Source organism: Lissotriton vulgaris, chromosome 2_1 (assembly GCF_964263255.1).
Source record: "Lissotriton vulgaris chromosome 2_1, aLisVul1.2, whole genome shotgun sequence".
In the NCBI taxonomy this organism is placed as follows: Eukaryota; Metazoa; Chordata; class Amphibia; order Caudata; family Salamandridae; genus Lissotriton; species Lissotriton vulgaris.
The window spans coordinates 271,544,709-271,559,683 of NC_141687.1; the positions used below are offsets into that span (position 1 = coordinate 271,544,709).

General features: G+C 41.9%; 1 protein-coding gene across 2 annotated transcripts in view; it reads right to left on the minus strand.

The window, feature by feature from the left end:
- The window catches only part of APPBP2 (amyloid beta precursor protein binding protein 2), a 296,134-nt gene that overhangs the window by 198,127 nt on the left and 83,032 nt on the right, over window positions 1-14,975 (minus strand). The gene's annotated exons all lie outside the window — the stretch shown is intronic.

Consider the following 14,975-nt stretch of genomic DNA (forward strand, 5'->3'; position numbering starts at 1 on the left):
ATAGCATTTAGTGATGGCAACAATATGTGGCCTTTACCCTCCTGTGAGAGGTACGCCACGTTGTGTTCTATGTACTTAATTTTTAGTCACATATAAGCTGAGTATAATATATAACTGATGGCAATGATATATGGTACGCTGTAACTGTTGTCTAAGCAACGCGATTTCTGCTGAAGTTCCTATAATGTGGTCTGTAATTCTACTATTCGGATGGCAATGGCACAATTTCCAATCAATTCGCCTCTTTGAATATTTAAACTGATCGCAACAATAGGTGGTCTTTACCCTCTTGTGAGAGGTACACCACGTTTTGTTTTATGTACTAATCTCTATAATATCTAATTAATGGGAATGGCGTGTGGCCTTACTTTCTTGTGAGAGATATACCACAATTAAGCTACGCCAATCTTGCTCCAGTTTCAAAAATGCATGCTGCTCATCCACTGTTCCAATGCCAACAGTTCAAACCTCCTCCTTGTATAACTCGTGAATAATCTGTCTTGTCCAAACCTACGCTAATTTCATCTTGCGTTATGTGGGTAAATTGTAATATGTAATTAACCCCATCCGTAATCTGATTCGATATAGTCGTCTTGGTATGTAAGCTTATTGCTATTCTCACTCCAACCTGGGTCTTTTACCAGTCTTTTAACTATGTCTATACGGGTGCTCGGCACCACGTGACCGCGTTTCCGTGGTGATAATTCCAAACCCGGAACCCATTTCGCCATTGCGAATTGAAGCGGCGACCGGAACGTGATTCAATCCGTGCCCGGTAAGAAATATTCAAATTATTCAGGCACCAGTTATTGCAACATCACGGCAGGGTGGCCCGTTTTTTCAATATTCCACTTTGCTCGTTTTTTTCAGATGCTTTGAACAAGTGTCCGAAATAACTTAAAGATTTACGAGATTCCTGGTGAACTTGTGTCCTATACGATTGTTCGGTGAGTGCTCTCCCCGTGGTTCATCTTGGTCTCTAATCCGGCTTGATAATCTTCGTAAATTAAATGTCTGCTCTAATTTTTTAATTCTTGTTAGACTTTGACAACACGTGGATTTATCGGACCACGACTGGCCCCTGAGCGCCAACAACCCACATAGATTCTATCTACGGTGAGTTTTTTACTTGCCTACAAACTAGCTGTATGACGCCCCTTCTCTAGTATTTACCTTCACATTGTCTATCATTATTCCCCCGATAGACTGGACCGCAATTTCGGTCTTCCAGACGTTGAATTCGTCCACGTCGGGTCAATACCACGTTTGTGGTAAGTTGACAAGCATATGATTCCTGGCTCTGTTTTAATAATCCTTACATCAACTATGCTCTGGTAGAGTTATTACGTGACTCGGTGATTGCACCCTGGTCCTGATATATCGTGTTCCATTGGTATTACCATGTCCCAAGCATCAGGCTTTGTCTACCTGTGTCGTGTTGGTTTACCCTCCGCGGCTCTTGATTTTAGGTACTTGTCTCTTAATGCTTTTTCTGTTGGTGTGACTATTTAGCGCAACCACAGCAATTATACTAATATGCGATCGTGACTAATTGATATGCTCCCAGAATGTCATTTGGGATACTTTTGAACGTATTCACCCACTATATTGTGGGTTGATGTGCCTCTCCTCTTTTTGTTTGATATACTCAGGGATACTCCTTCCCGTGCCTTAAATTATATATTTATATATTGAATAGGTTACGTGTCCCACCTTCCCGTCCTGAAGAAGACCCCGCAGCAAGAATTGTACTCCTATCTGCACACATGAGGGTCGAAACGTCGACAATTACCCGCCTTTAAACGTCAACTCCACGCCCTAGTGTTTTCATTTATTGGACTTTGTGGAGTATGCTCATTTGCAATGTTTGTTTGAACCTGAAGGTCATGGTCTTTGTACACAATGTGTAACATGGACAAATGAGATATATGTGTTGATTACACTGGTTTCTAAAAATCTCTCTTCTTTTTTCACTATATCCTCACACGATCACCCACGTTCTCTCTTCCCCCCTTTTTCCCTTATTCGGGGCACTGTAAACCACTGATTTACTGTTTGGATAACTCGTATATTGTATATACGTTCCCATTGTGATTAAAACAATGTGGGTAAATTAATTGTTTTTTTGATTTATTTTTAAATTTTGCACTACTGTTTCTATATAACTGGGACCCCTTCCTCTCATCACAATACTCACCACCCTGCAGTTAGGATTCACACAATCTTGAAACGGTGGACCCCACCAACTGAGAAACCAAACGCCTAAGTGCAAAGTAGCAAACAAATGGCATTATGCCGACTTGACAATTGGAATTAAAGGAAAGTGTTGGATCTTACAATGCACATGATACACCATCCTCATCGGATTCAATAAACCTCTCAATACTTTCCAGTGAGGGGTATCTTAAGGCAGTAAACAGCTCAAGAGAGTCCCACCTCACCAAAGAGATTAACAAGGCTCCAAAGCAAACAAGAGAGATATGGTACACTTTTCACAATACGTCCAATCATCTAGCGCTGAAGAAATCACCCAACACGTTAGAGAAACAGTGTGAGGATCTCACGGACTTTTTCAGATCCGAGTTCTATTAGTGTTATTACTATCATTCTTATTACCAGCACAGTCTCCACCACGTTAGTCTTACTTTCAATGCTTCTCATCGTGTTTCTCATCTGGGCACAAAAAAGCCTTCAAACTCCCATGGCAAAACATAATAAATGCACCACTTTAAAGTCGTTCACTTCCTGAATCCTTGAAACCAACACACATACATACATACATACATACACACACACACACAAAATTGCATGGACACTGCCAGCAACTAATTTTATGAAATTATTTACAATTATGATTTTAATATTTTATTCTCTTTTGTGCTGTGTGTCCATTTCAACTCCGCCAAATTAAACATCTCCCATTTCCAAGCAAGAGCTAGAAAGAGAAGTCACCAGAAAACTGCAAAATAAAGTGGAAAACAACCTCATTCTAAAAGATCACTAGACCATCTGGTTGCACAGAAACAATGTTGGCTAATACCAGAGAATTTTTCCTTGTCACCCTTGAAGAGGGACAGACTGCATTTTGCATAATATTCGACAATTATTCTGCGAGGGTTACGGTCTTTCTGGGTTCGGGTGGGGGGTCCATTTGAAGGTCTTGTGAAGGATGCAAAGGGTGTTGAAATAGGTGGAGGCAACAGCACTGATCTGTCGGTTCATAGTGAGGACGGAGTACAGTATGATGCCAAGGTCTGAGGGTGGTCCGTGGGGTGCCTGCCAAGGGTGGTGAGCTACCAGGTTTTGTCCCATGCAGAGGGGGAGGGTCCGAGGAATTCTGTCTTCTCAGAGTTGAGATTCAGGCAGCAGCTGCTCATCCGGGATGCAACGTCCTAGAAGCTGAGTCTGGTGGTCCTTGGTGAGGGAGAGGATGAGCAGGGTGTCGTCGGCATATGATACATACTGAGTCCATGCTGTCTGAAGATGTCAGCGAGGGGGGGCCATGTAGATGGTGAAGAGAGTGGGGCTGAGCGATGATCCCTGGGGCACTCCGCAGTTGATCTATTTGGGTTCGGAGAGGAAGAGCGCAAGTCTGATTCTTTGGGTTCTGCCAGTGAGGAAGGAGCTAAACCAGTGGAGAGAGACTCCCTTTATGCCGGCGTCGTGGAGTCTGGTAGTGAGAGCGTGGTGGGAGATGGTGTCGAAGGCTGCAGAGAGGTTAACCACTTGGCTGCTAAGGCATTATTTTAGTTTGTATTTAATTTCCATTGAAATCAATATAAAGTCCATGACGAGTTACCCTTGTCATTAGCGGCGAAGAGGTTAAGCAGGATCAGGGTAGCAGTGTGGCCTTGGTCGATGAGGGTGTGTATGTCGTCTGTGATGGCGAGTAGGGCGGTCTCGGTGCTGTGGTACATTTTTAAAGTGTCAATGGACGTCTGTTGTTTCTTTCTCTTCCTAGGTAATGGTGGCAAGATCATCATTGTCATTCCTTTTGTTGCTAGCAATGGCTTCAACTGGCAGCAATCAACTTTTCCTACTTTCCCAATCCCTCTACCTCAACATTCAGGAACCAGCCAATCACAGCAGACAAGAGCAGGGATGTAGCAGCCTCACTAAGGCTTTGTCGTGTTAGCTGAAAATCTTGTAACAGATAGTTCAAGTTCAAGTTTGAGCATTTGTATAGCGCACTACTCAACCAGAGGGTCTCAAGGCGCTAGGGGAAGGGGTATATTATTTGTCGAATAGCCAGGTTTTCAGTTCTTTTCTGAAGGAGATGTGGTTCTGAGTAAGGCGGAGGTGGGTGGGGAGTGAGTTCCAGGTCTTGGCAGCCAGGAATGAGAAGGATCTGCCACCCATGGTGGATTTTCGGATGCGCGGGACTGCGGCGAGGGCTTGATTGGACGATCTTAATTGGCGGGTGGGTTTGTAGAAGGACAGTCGAGTGTTGAGGCATTCGGGTCCTAGATTGTAGAGGGCCTTGTGAGCGTGGGTGAGAAGGCGGAAAGTAATTCTTTTGTTGACGGGAAGCCAGTGGAGGTCTTTTAGATGTCCGGTGATGTGATCTTGGCGCGGGATGTCTAATATGAGTCTCGCTGACGCGTTTTGGATGCGCTGGAGTTTTTTCTGTAGTTTTGTTGTGATTCCGGCGTAAAGTGTGTTCCATAGTCCAGCCGACTCGTGACCAGTGCGTGGGTAACAGTTTTTCTTGTCTCGAGGGGGATCCAGCGGAAGATCTTTTTGAGAATGCGAAGTACGTTGAAGCAGGAGGACGAGACGGCGTTGACTTGTCTGGACATCGAGAGAGAGGAGTCTAGGATAAAGCCAAGGTTACGTGCATGGTCTGTGGGTGTGGGTGCTGTGCCCAGAGCGGAAGGCCACCAAGAGTCGTCCCAGGCTGAGGGGGAAGATCCTAGGATGAGCACCTCCGTTTTGTCTGAGTTGAGTTTTAGACGGCTTTGTTTCATCCATTCGGCAACTTCTTTCATGCCTTCGTGAAGATTGGTTTTGGCGGTGTTGGGGTCTTTGGTGAGGGAGAGGATTAGCTGGGTGTCGTCGGCGTAAGAGATGATGTTGAGGTTGTGTTGACGCGCGATGGAGGCGAGAGGACTCATGTAGACGTTGAAGAGGGTGGGACTGAGTGAGGATCCTTGAGGTACGCCGCAGATGACTTCGGTGGCCTCTGAGTAGAATGGGGGAAGTCGGACTCTTTGAGTTCTCCCGGCGAGGAATGAGATGATCCAGTCCAAGGCTTTTCCTTGTATGCCGATGTTGCGGAGGCGTTGAATAAGGGTGCTGTGGCAGACTGTGTCGAAAGCGGCGGAGAGGTCGAGTAGAATGAGGGCCACTGTTTCTCCGTTGTCAAGTAGTGTTCGGATGTCGTCGGTCGCTGCAATGAGGGCGGTTTCGGTGCTGTGTTTGGCTCGAAATCCAGATTGAGATGGATCAAGGAAGGTGGCGAGCTGTAATTGAGTAATTGTGGAAATTTTCCCCTTCTAAAAGATCCAGTACATATACCTTGAGTCCCAATAACATTTCATAAGGTGTAGGGTTTCCCAAAACATGTCTTGGCCTCCTATTTAAAGCTCTCAGTGCAATATATAATTTAGTTAGAGTGCACCATTACTTAAGATGCAAGCAGCAAAAATGATTAAGCATGCTGTTGCCTCCATCTACAACCCAGTTTGAACCAGGCCTAAAAGAGGTGAGAGATATGGATGGAGACGGACACACAACATACACACACAGAGAAAGGAGGCAGGGATTTTCATTGTATGATGGCTGGAATGCTGAGAGTATTTTTGAGTCACTTTCTCTTTGCAGCCGATAATGGCAGCTACCTTGTGTATCTGAATCTGTATAGTAGATGTTGTAGCCTGCTCAGCAGCAGAGTCACCTTTAGAGTGGATTACTTCACTCTGGTCAGCTACTGTGTGCTAAACATCCACTAATGTAAACTGTCTTTGAAGCCAGCGATGTCCGGTCAGAGCTATTTAGCCGATATATTCTTCCCTCAACTGTCTTTGTAAACATTGGATTCCCAATACTTTAAACCTAAATTATATTCTTGAACCGAAAATCAAGAGTTGGATACAATTACTGTAGGAACTGGATTTTCAGCTTTCTGCAAGGATAGGATTGAATTTAGTTCTACGATTTGTGTAGTAGAGTTACCCAAGGGTTCCACATGTATAAACCTTAGCTTAAATTCTGAATCTTCAAATAGCCCTTGCACAGCTCCACACGCCATTGATACCACTGTCTAGTGCCCACTGAAGACAATGCTGACTCATCCATGTAAAAGACATTGTGATAAACGTGCAACAGTTCTATCAAAAATGTCTAAGGAATTGTTTGTAGACACTAGAGAAATTAGTGTTTTTAATATTGGATCATATTCAAATTGTACATCCGAAATGGTCCGATTCGTGACCCACTACACTGAGGGTATTTGTAAGCCGTGAGAATTTGCTACGCTTCGTTTAGTGGCAGCATCCAGTGATGGGATAGGCATCACCACAATCATTTTCTAACCCTGTTAAACATTGCTGTCGGGACTCTGCTGTAAAAACATTCTCTATCCGATATTTATATGAAACTGGTGTAGTCTGCGCCTCATTGAATGTGATACATGTATAACATGACTGGCTCAAAATTATGTAAATGTAAATGTAAATTGATACTTGTATAGCGCACTACTCACCGGCAAGGGTCTGAAGGCGCTTGTATGAATACCGCTGTGGAACCCATCCTGGCTTTCCCTGTGAGGCGTCCACTCCTGGGCACCCCCAAGGTGGAGGCCAGGCATCCTTAGCGTTGTGGGGGCCGTTGTGGAGATTAAGCAAGCTATTGCCCAGAGTTGCAGAGTGGGACTCCATGATTGGAATAGGCACCGAGGCGAGAATTATCAGGTCCGTGGAATTTATTTTAGCCAAAGACCCGCCGAGGCGGGGAATTGAACCCTGGTCCCGGGCTAGACCTCTGCATCAGGGTCTGCCGCTCTAACCATTGAGCCACACTTCTCCACGATAAATTATTAGTATAGCTAGGTTGCACTTTTAACCCTGAGTTTGCTGTTGCAATTAGGTATTCGTGCAAGTCTTTAAAGATTTGAGTATTTTCCTCTTCCCAATGCCTCTAAGTCAATGCATGGGTAACCAACTGGCATAGAGGTTTTACCCTTTCCACATAATGTGGGGGACTTTTACCCAAAGTTCAGACATCCCATGAAAGCTTGTTGTTTTTTTATTGTATTTGGGGACTTTGACATCCCACATTTTGCCAGAAACCCTTGAGCGTGAGCCCCTTTTCCTCACTAGACCATTTATAAACCTGAAAGATTACGTTTAAAAAACAGAATTTCGACTTTCTTAAGTTTAGTTTCTAACTTGCCTCAGCAATATTGTGTCTATTATATCAATATGTTGAAGGTGTTAATCTAATTCATCAGAGATGTATATGTCATCAACATATACAAAACTCAAATCTTGCAGCTGTTCAATAAAATACAGTTTGGTGGTCACGATCCCCAGCTCTCCCCTCTCCACTAGTGACAATTCTGTCACTTGTCATGTCCTTGGCAGGTATGGGCATCTCCCCCTGAAGCTTGCCTCTTATCTGTACGATTATATGAAGAAAGAAGCGTTAGAAGTCAGGCAAACCTCTGCAGGTGATGTTAGAATGCTGTCACATCGATATACCCCCAAATCAGTTTGCAAGCAATAAGAATCATATTTAATTGACTACCAATCATGTGTATCAGAAGGATCATAATTAATTTTAACAATCCAGCAGTTAACATGCATAGCAGGGCGAATGATAGTTGGACCCCAATCATATGTTGTTACACATCCTTAATCTATTAGTCTATTTGCCAAAGTACCTAATTATTGTCAGCAATCCAACTTATATGACTGTATTAATTTACTAAGCCTATATTATACCAAGCCATGTACATTTTACCCATGCTTATGAGGTCATTGGGTAAGCACTGGCACTCAGTCATTCAGCATCTTACCTCAGCAACCGTTCATGTCTCTAACCTCGCCTCGGAATCAATATCTAATATGCCTTTATCACTAATGATGTCTTATGGAGTGAGGCAGGGGGTAACTTGTGCTCAGTTCTCGATTTGCTACAAACATGTGAAACCAATGCACCCTTTAGAAGCAGAAGACGCTAATGCTACCTTTTCCTCATATCTTCAAGACAGATCTCTACAATGTCATCTTCTTTGCAGTCACAATTACAACACATGTACCAGAGAAGTAAAAACGTTCCTTTCTTTGCCCTGTTAGTTTGAACAGTGTCAGAAAACATGGAGTTTCCAAGTAGAAAACATGGTAATAAAGCACACATTATTTAGCATCACCAGTCCTACAGTTTAGTCTGCTCTTCTAGGCCAGACGCCTAAAAAAATAGTGTCATATTCACACACAACCAGGTCTGTTTAGTTTGTAACATGCATTAATATTATGCGAAAGCCCTTTCTCACAACAATTACAGGGGCAAACTATCTTCTCGTATTCCAATCCGTCCTCAAAAACTATAGACTCGGTGTTACATCCTGCATTATACCTGACTTCTCCTTTAATTGCATGAGACTGTATTCATGAAGTTCTGGTTCTCAGAACTTTCCTGGTGATGCATTCTGCCTCTCCCAGTCAGTTGTACTTGGACCTTGAAGCTGTATACTTGATGCTGTGCTGCTGAATAAAGCTTCTTTTTAAAAACCTTTTTCCTGGATTATTACATATTTTGGCGACGAGAACTCCAGCCATCTACAGCACAGGAGCGGAGTGAACCCCATTTTTTTTTGTTCCTGAACCTTTTCTTGGATTCCTGTGGATTATACAACTTTCCACCCCTTCAAAATTATTCTGCTTGGAATTGCTGCTTTTCAACTTTAATGCCTGGATTTCCTGAGCCTTCTACGGAAATTTCGAGACTTTTCCGACTTTGTTTCATGATTTTGAAAGGATTTGCATCTTTTAATTGTTGCTCGAGCCTCTCCGAAGCCCGTTTTGAGTTGCTAGGATACGAGGACGCTGAACTGTGACAGACGTCATCCAACGCGTCGTCTGTTACCAAGGTGCCGACAGTCGCTTGGATACCGAGACGCAACACATTACAAGGCGTCATCGTTTGAGCGCGTCAATCTCCCTAGCAACCGTGTGCATAGCAACGCACTCTACGGAGCATCTGTACGCCGGCGCGTCAAGGCTTCAGCAACGTGTGCGCATTGAAACGCACTCCACACGCAGCGTTACGCATTACGTCATACGCTGCGTGCAACGTGACTCCATTTTGTTTGGTTTGTTGTTACCTAGCAACCCTTCGCCGATACTACACGGCGATTTCTTTCCTTACGCGAGGGTTGTGAATGTTTTGATTATTATACGCTATATCTACTCTAATTTACACGGAAGGTCTATTTTTTTATTGTTTTTTTTTACAGAGTTTGCTACATTTCAGTTTCATTTTATGGGATTTTCTTCTTTGACGATCTGCCACCGTTTCATGAAGGTACTTTACACACATTACTTACTTGAGGAAACTCCACTCATCTGTACAAGTGACTTTGTATCTGGATATTATTGGATTAATATCACTTTACTTACCTTATCTATGATATTTTACAAGTCTCACTATATTGGTGCATGTTGATTTTACTTACCATACTTATAACAGTGTCCATGTTTTATTATATTGGTGTATATTGATTTTACTACACATATCTACAGGTTTTGTGGCATTTGTTTTAGATTTACTTTGTCTTTGGAAATGCAGTTTGATCCTCCTGCCAAATTCTTACAAATTAAGGGTGATCCTCCTTTACCTTGGGCAAGATGGAAGGAGGAATTCTTCAACTATATGAAGGCCATTGACGGAGAGCGAATGGGTTCAGAAAGGAAAAAGAGCATTTTATTACACTGTTTAGGATCAGAAGGACAAGAGATTTTCAGAACTTTACCCCCTATTTCTACTCCTTCAGGCAGTGGGGATAATCTCAATGTTTATTCTGATGCTCTTGCCAGATTAGAGAAAAGATTTAAACCCACTGCTAATATTGCTCTTAATAGGTTTACATTTTACACCAGGGCACAGAAACAGGATGAGTCTTTCGATGACTTTCTCACGTCTCTAAGATCCCTAACCTTACGTTGTAATTTTGGTACAATGGCTGATGAGATGATACGTGACCAAATTATTGTTCACGTTAAGAATAAGAAAGTCCAAGATAAGTTATGGTGCCTGGGTGATCCCAGTTTGGAAGAGAGTATTGCCATCGCTAAATCTACAGAGATGTCTGAAAAGTGGATGGACATTGTAGATAAACAAAGTGCAAATACTAGTAAGACTAATGTTGAGGAAGAAGTGTGCTTAGTCAAGTCCAAGAACGAAACAAAGAATAGTACTACCTCACAATCCACTGTCAGGAACTGGTCAAATAGTAATTACAGGAAACCTGATGTTAGTAGCAATTCAGTTTCCTGTTATAGATGTGGTAATAAGTCACATGTTGCTTCTTTTCCAGGATGTCCTGCCCTTAATAGAACTTGCAACATTTGTGGTAAGCTGGGACACTTTAGTAATGTCTGTAGAGAGAGACGTTTTAACTCACAAGGAAGAACAGGACAGTCACGGGTTGTTCCCAGTTATCCCACTCCTGTCAAAGTTTCTTCCGTTAATGATTCTGAACCTACCCCACAGGAGATTGCCAGAGGATATGTTGTGTCCATATTACAAAGTGGTACCATTGTTTTTATTCGCAGGAAATCTCCTAAATGCAATTTTAACATACTTGGGGTTGAGCTTGAATTGATGGTAGACTCTGGGTCCCCATGGACCATTATTACTAAACAATACTTTGATGAAAAATTGCAAGAGGTGTGTGATTTTGCCAAACTACAACCTTCAGACATTTTAGCTGAAAACTTTAATGGAGGCAATATTTCAATTGAAGGATTTTTAAATGTGCATTTGACTTTTAGAGGTAGATTTGCCGATATTAAATTGTACATAGCGTCCAAGGGTGTGAATGTTCTAGGGTGGCAAGATCAATGGGAACTTGGTATCAAACTGAATCCACGAGCCAAAGATCACATTGAACTGTGTAGTGACCAAGAGATGGTCAATAGTATTTCTGAACGGGAAGAAGATGTTACCTCCTTTTGGAGTAAAAAATTTGACAAGGTATTTTGTGATCAATTAGGAAAATTGAAAGGTTTTGCACACAAAATCGTTTTAAAAGACAATGCTATTCCTGTGAAACAAAAATTGAGAGGTGTACCCCTCAATGTCAGGTCTGAACTAAAGGACATGTTGGATGATCTGTTGAAAGATAATATAATTGAACCTATTGAGTCTTCTGAGTGGGTTTCACCCATTGTTCTCGTACGTAAACCTGATCAGAAGTTAAGAGTCTGTATTGATTTGAGAGCTCTTAATTCTAATATAGTCATAGATTGCCACCCACTTCCCAATATCAATGAATTAGTTTCACTTTTTGATGGTGCGCAGATCTTTTCCACCTTAGATCTTAGGTCAGCGTACCATCAAATAGAGTTAACGGAGGAATCTAGGAAATTCACTGCTTTCATCACACCCATGGGTCTCTTCCAGTGCAGAAGAATGCCGTTTGGGTTGGCTTCTGCCGCTTCTGTATTCCAGAGGGTAATGTTTCTAATTTTTAGAGATCTAGACTCCTACGTTAAATGCTTTCAGGATGACATTCTAATTTTCTCAAAAAATGATGCGGAACATTCTGTTCATCTTAATGAGGTGTGTTCCAGACTACAAAACTATGGTCTTACCCTTAAAGCGCACAAGTGCAATTTATTTAAGAAAACTGTGGAGTATTTAGGGCACACTCTTTCAGGAGAAGGTTTAATTCCGAAAAAATCAAATGTGGAGGCCATTCTTAATGCCCCGGCTCCCATTAATAAAGAACAGCTTTTGTCGTTCTCAGGTATGTGTGAATATTACAGCAAGTTTGTTGCTAACTTTGCCACAAAAATGGAGCCCTTGAGAAAACTCTTAAGACAAAAGAATGAATTTGTTTGGAACACAGAGCAAGAAAACGCTTTTTCAGAAATTAAAAAGGATATTGTAGGGTCCCCTACTTTGAGACCCTTTAGAATGGGAAAAAAGTGCATAATCACTACAGATGCAAGTTTATATGGTTTGGGTTGTGTACTTTCCCAAACTGACGGTATGTCTGAATGGAATGTGGCATTCTCATCCAGGACATTGAGTGAGACAGAGCGCAGATATGCAGTTATTGAGCGGGAGTTGCTGTCGTGTGTATGGGCTATAGAGCACTATAGAATATATATTTGGGGCAGTAAGTTCATTCTGAGGACTGATCATAAGCCCCTTGTAAATATTCTATCAGTGGGAGGAGGTTGTAATTCCACAGCAAGGATTGCACGTTTAACATCCAGATTACAAGAATACAGCTTTACTGTGGAATACATTCCTGGGAAGAAAAATGTGACAGCTGATTGCTTGTCACGCCTGCCTTGTCTTACTTTAATTGACAGTGTCAAGAAGTGTGAAGATGTGGATTTTGTTTGTGGCTTGCAGGACTTTGTGGATTCACAGTATCAGGAGATCACTGAACAGTTTTGGTTTAAGTGTCAAGAAGAGGATGAAAAGTTTCTTACTTTGAAGAAATATTTGTTGGAAGGTTGGCCCAACAAAATCAATGTTAGAGAAGATATAGTTCCATTCTTCAATGTTGCCGATGAATTATTCTGTGATGGTGATTTTGTGTTCAAAGGTGACAAGTGTGTTCCACCTGTTGGTGTTCAAGAGTTGATACTCAAGTTGGCGCACAAAACCCACCCCGGTATTTCTGCCATGAAGCGTTTGATTAGATTGAATTTCTGGTGGCCTGGTCTAGATAGGTTTGTAGATCGGGTGGTTAGGGATTGCAGTGAGTGTTGTGACAAAGACAAAATGTTAAAAGTTGTTGTTCCACCTCTTAAGCCGGTAGTTTGGCCTGAGGTTCCATGGAGTAAAATTGCCTTTGACATTTCTGGTCCATTCAATATTTTGCCTGAATCATCTCGCTTTGCACTTGTGATCATTGATTACCATTCTAAGTGGCCAGAGGTAAAGTTTGTGTCAAAGATTACTTCGGAGGTCATAATTTTGTTTTTCCAAGAAGTATTTTCTAGAGAGGGTTGTCCTTCCACTTTAGTATCAGATAATGGAGTACAATTGGTCTCATCAGAAATGCAGTCATTTTTACAATCTTGCAACATAAAACATATTAGGACGTCACTTTACGAGCCACATGAGAATGGTCAGGTTGAGCGTTTCAATCGTGTGTTAAAGAACTTTGTTGTTGATGCTTTTAAGGAAAAAGGTAACTGGTTGAATATCCTCAGAGAGAAGCTTTGGCATTACCGCATAACTCCACACACCACCACTGAGGTCAGTCCTTTCAGGTTACTTAAGGGAAGAGACCCTGCTTCTGTTATTTGTCCTTGGTGGTTCAAAGAAAAATGTAAGGCTTTTTGTGAGGAAGTGGTTGACGTCAAACTCGTTGCGGACAGAGTGGCTTCTAAACAAAATAAATCTGCTCTGTGGTACAACAAAAGGTGGAGAGCTAAGGAACATGGTTTGGCTGTGGGTGATTGGGTCAAAATTCTAAAACCTTCTTTTGTTAGCAAGGGAGTGAGCAGATATAGTAGACCCATTCAGGTTAAAAATGTTTTCCAAAATTCTGTTATCACGCAAGATGGTAAGGTCTGGAATGTAAGCAAGATTGCGAAGTGCCCTATTCAGTATGGTGTGAATTCCCATTTTGCCTGTCACAATTCTGCACAAGGTCTGTGTTCTAGGCCCTCTACTGACACCATTGCTTCCAGGATCAAGTTGGATTCCCGCGCTCGTAGGAAACCTTTTTCCTTACGAGACTATGTATAATATTTTGCCCTGTGAAGTTTTTCTTTGTTCTATTATGATTTTGTACATACGTTATTCTTCTTGTTTCTTTTGTTTATGGGGGAGATGTGTTACATCCTGCATTATACCTGACTTCTCCTTTAATTGCATGAGACTGTATTCATGAAGTTCTGGTTCTCAGAACTTTCCTGGTGATGCATTCTGCCTCTCCCAGTCAGTTGTACTTGGACCTTGAAGCTGTATACTTGATGCTGTGCTGCTGAATAAAGCTTCTTTTTAAAAACCTTTTTCCTGGATTATTACACTCGGGCAACAACTAATTTTAAACCTGACAAAGGTCTTGCTCATTGTGAAGGTTACAGATCAATTTCAACAGCAATAATAGGTGCTTTTCAGACAATCTGTTCAGTAGAATAAACAAACCTATTCAATATTTAATCAGTAATGAACAAAAAGGCCTTAATCCTACCAGGCACCCCAGGGACATTACGTACAGATAAATCAGAACTATTTATCTGACTATGTGAGTACTGTAATGGGACCCTTAGGTCCTATTTGAGTACTGTAATGGGACCCTTAGGTCCCATTACAGTACTCACATAGGATGGTACCAAAATTCCCACCCCTATCAATTGTGATTGCCTTTTATCCACAATGCACGGTTTCTAAACATATTCTGTGTAAGATCACTCAGACTACTGTTGGATTTATAGAAAATTACGACATAGAGCCTGTAGCTTCGTTCTAGTTTCATTCAAATTGTTTGGGGGGCCTGGTAGGGGTAAGGGTTTTTCAAGACAATATAGTTTATAGATACCATATACAGGAAATTCGCTATGGAGGGATTCAGACTAATAATGGGCATACCTTGTTAGAGACTAAACCAATAAACCTAGGATTTCACTGGCACTCCTGTATGTGTGAGAGATACTCTCTGTGCCCCAAATCGATCAGCTCGTGGACCGTCAATTCAGTAACGAGATATCGTGCAAAATATTAGAGTTAGATTATAGATACTTAATTAAGTCAACTTTCTAAATGGGATACCATCATCCAAA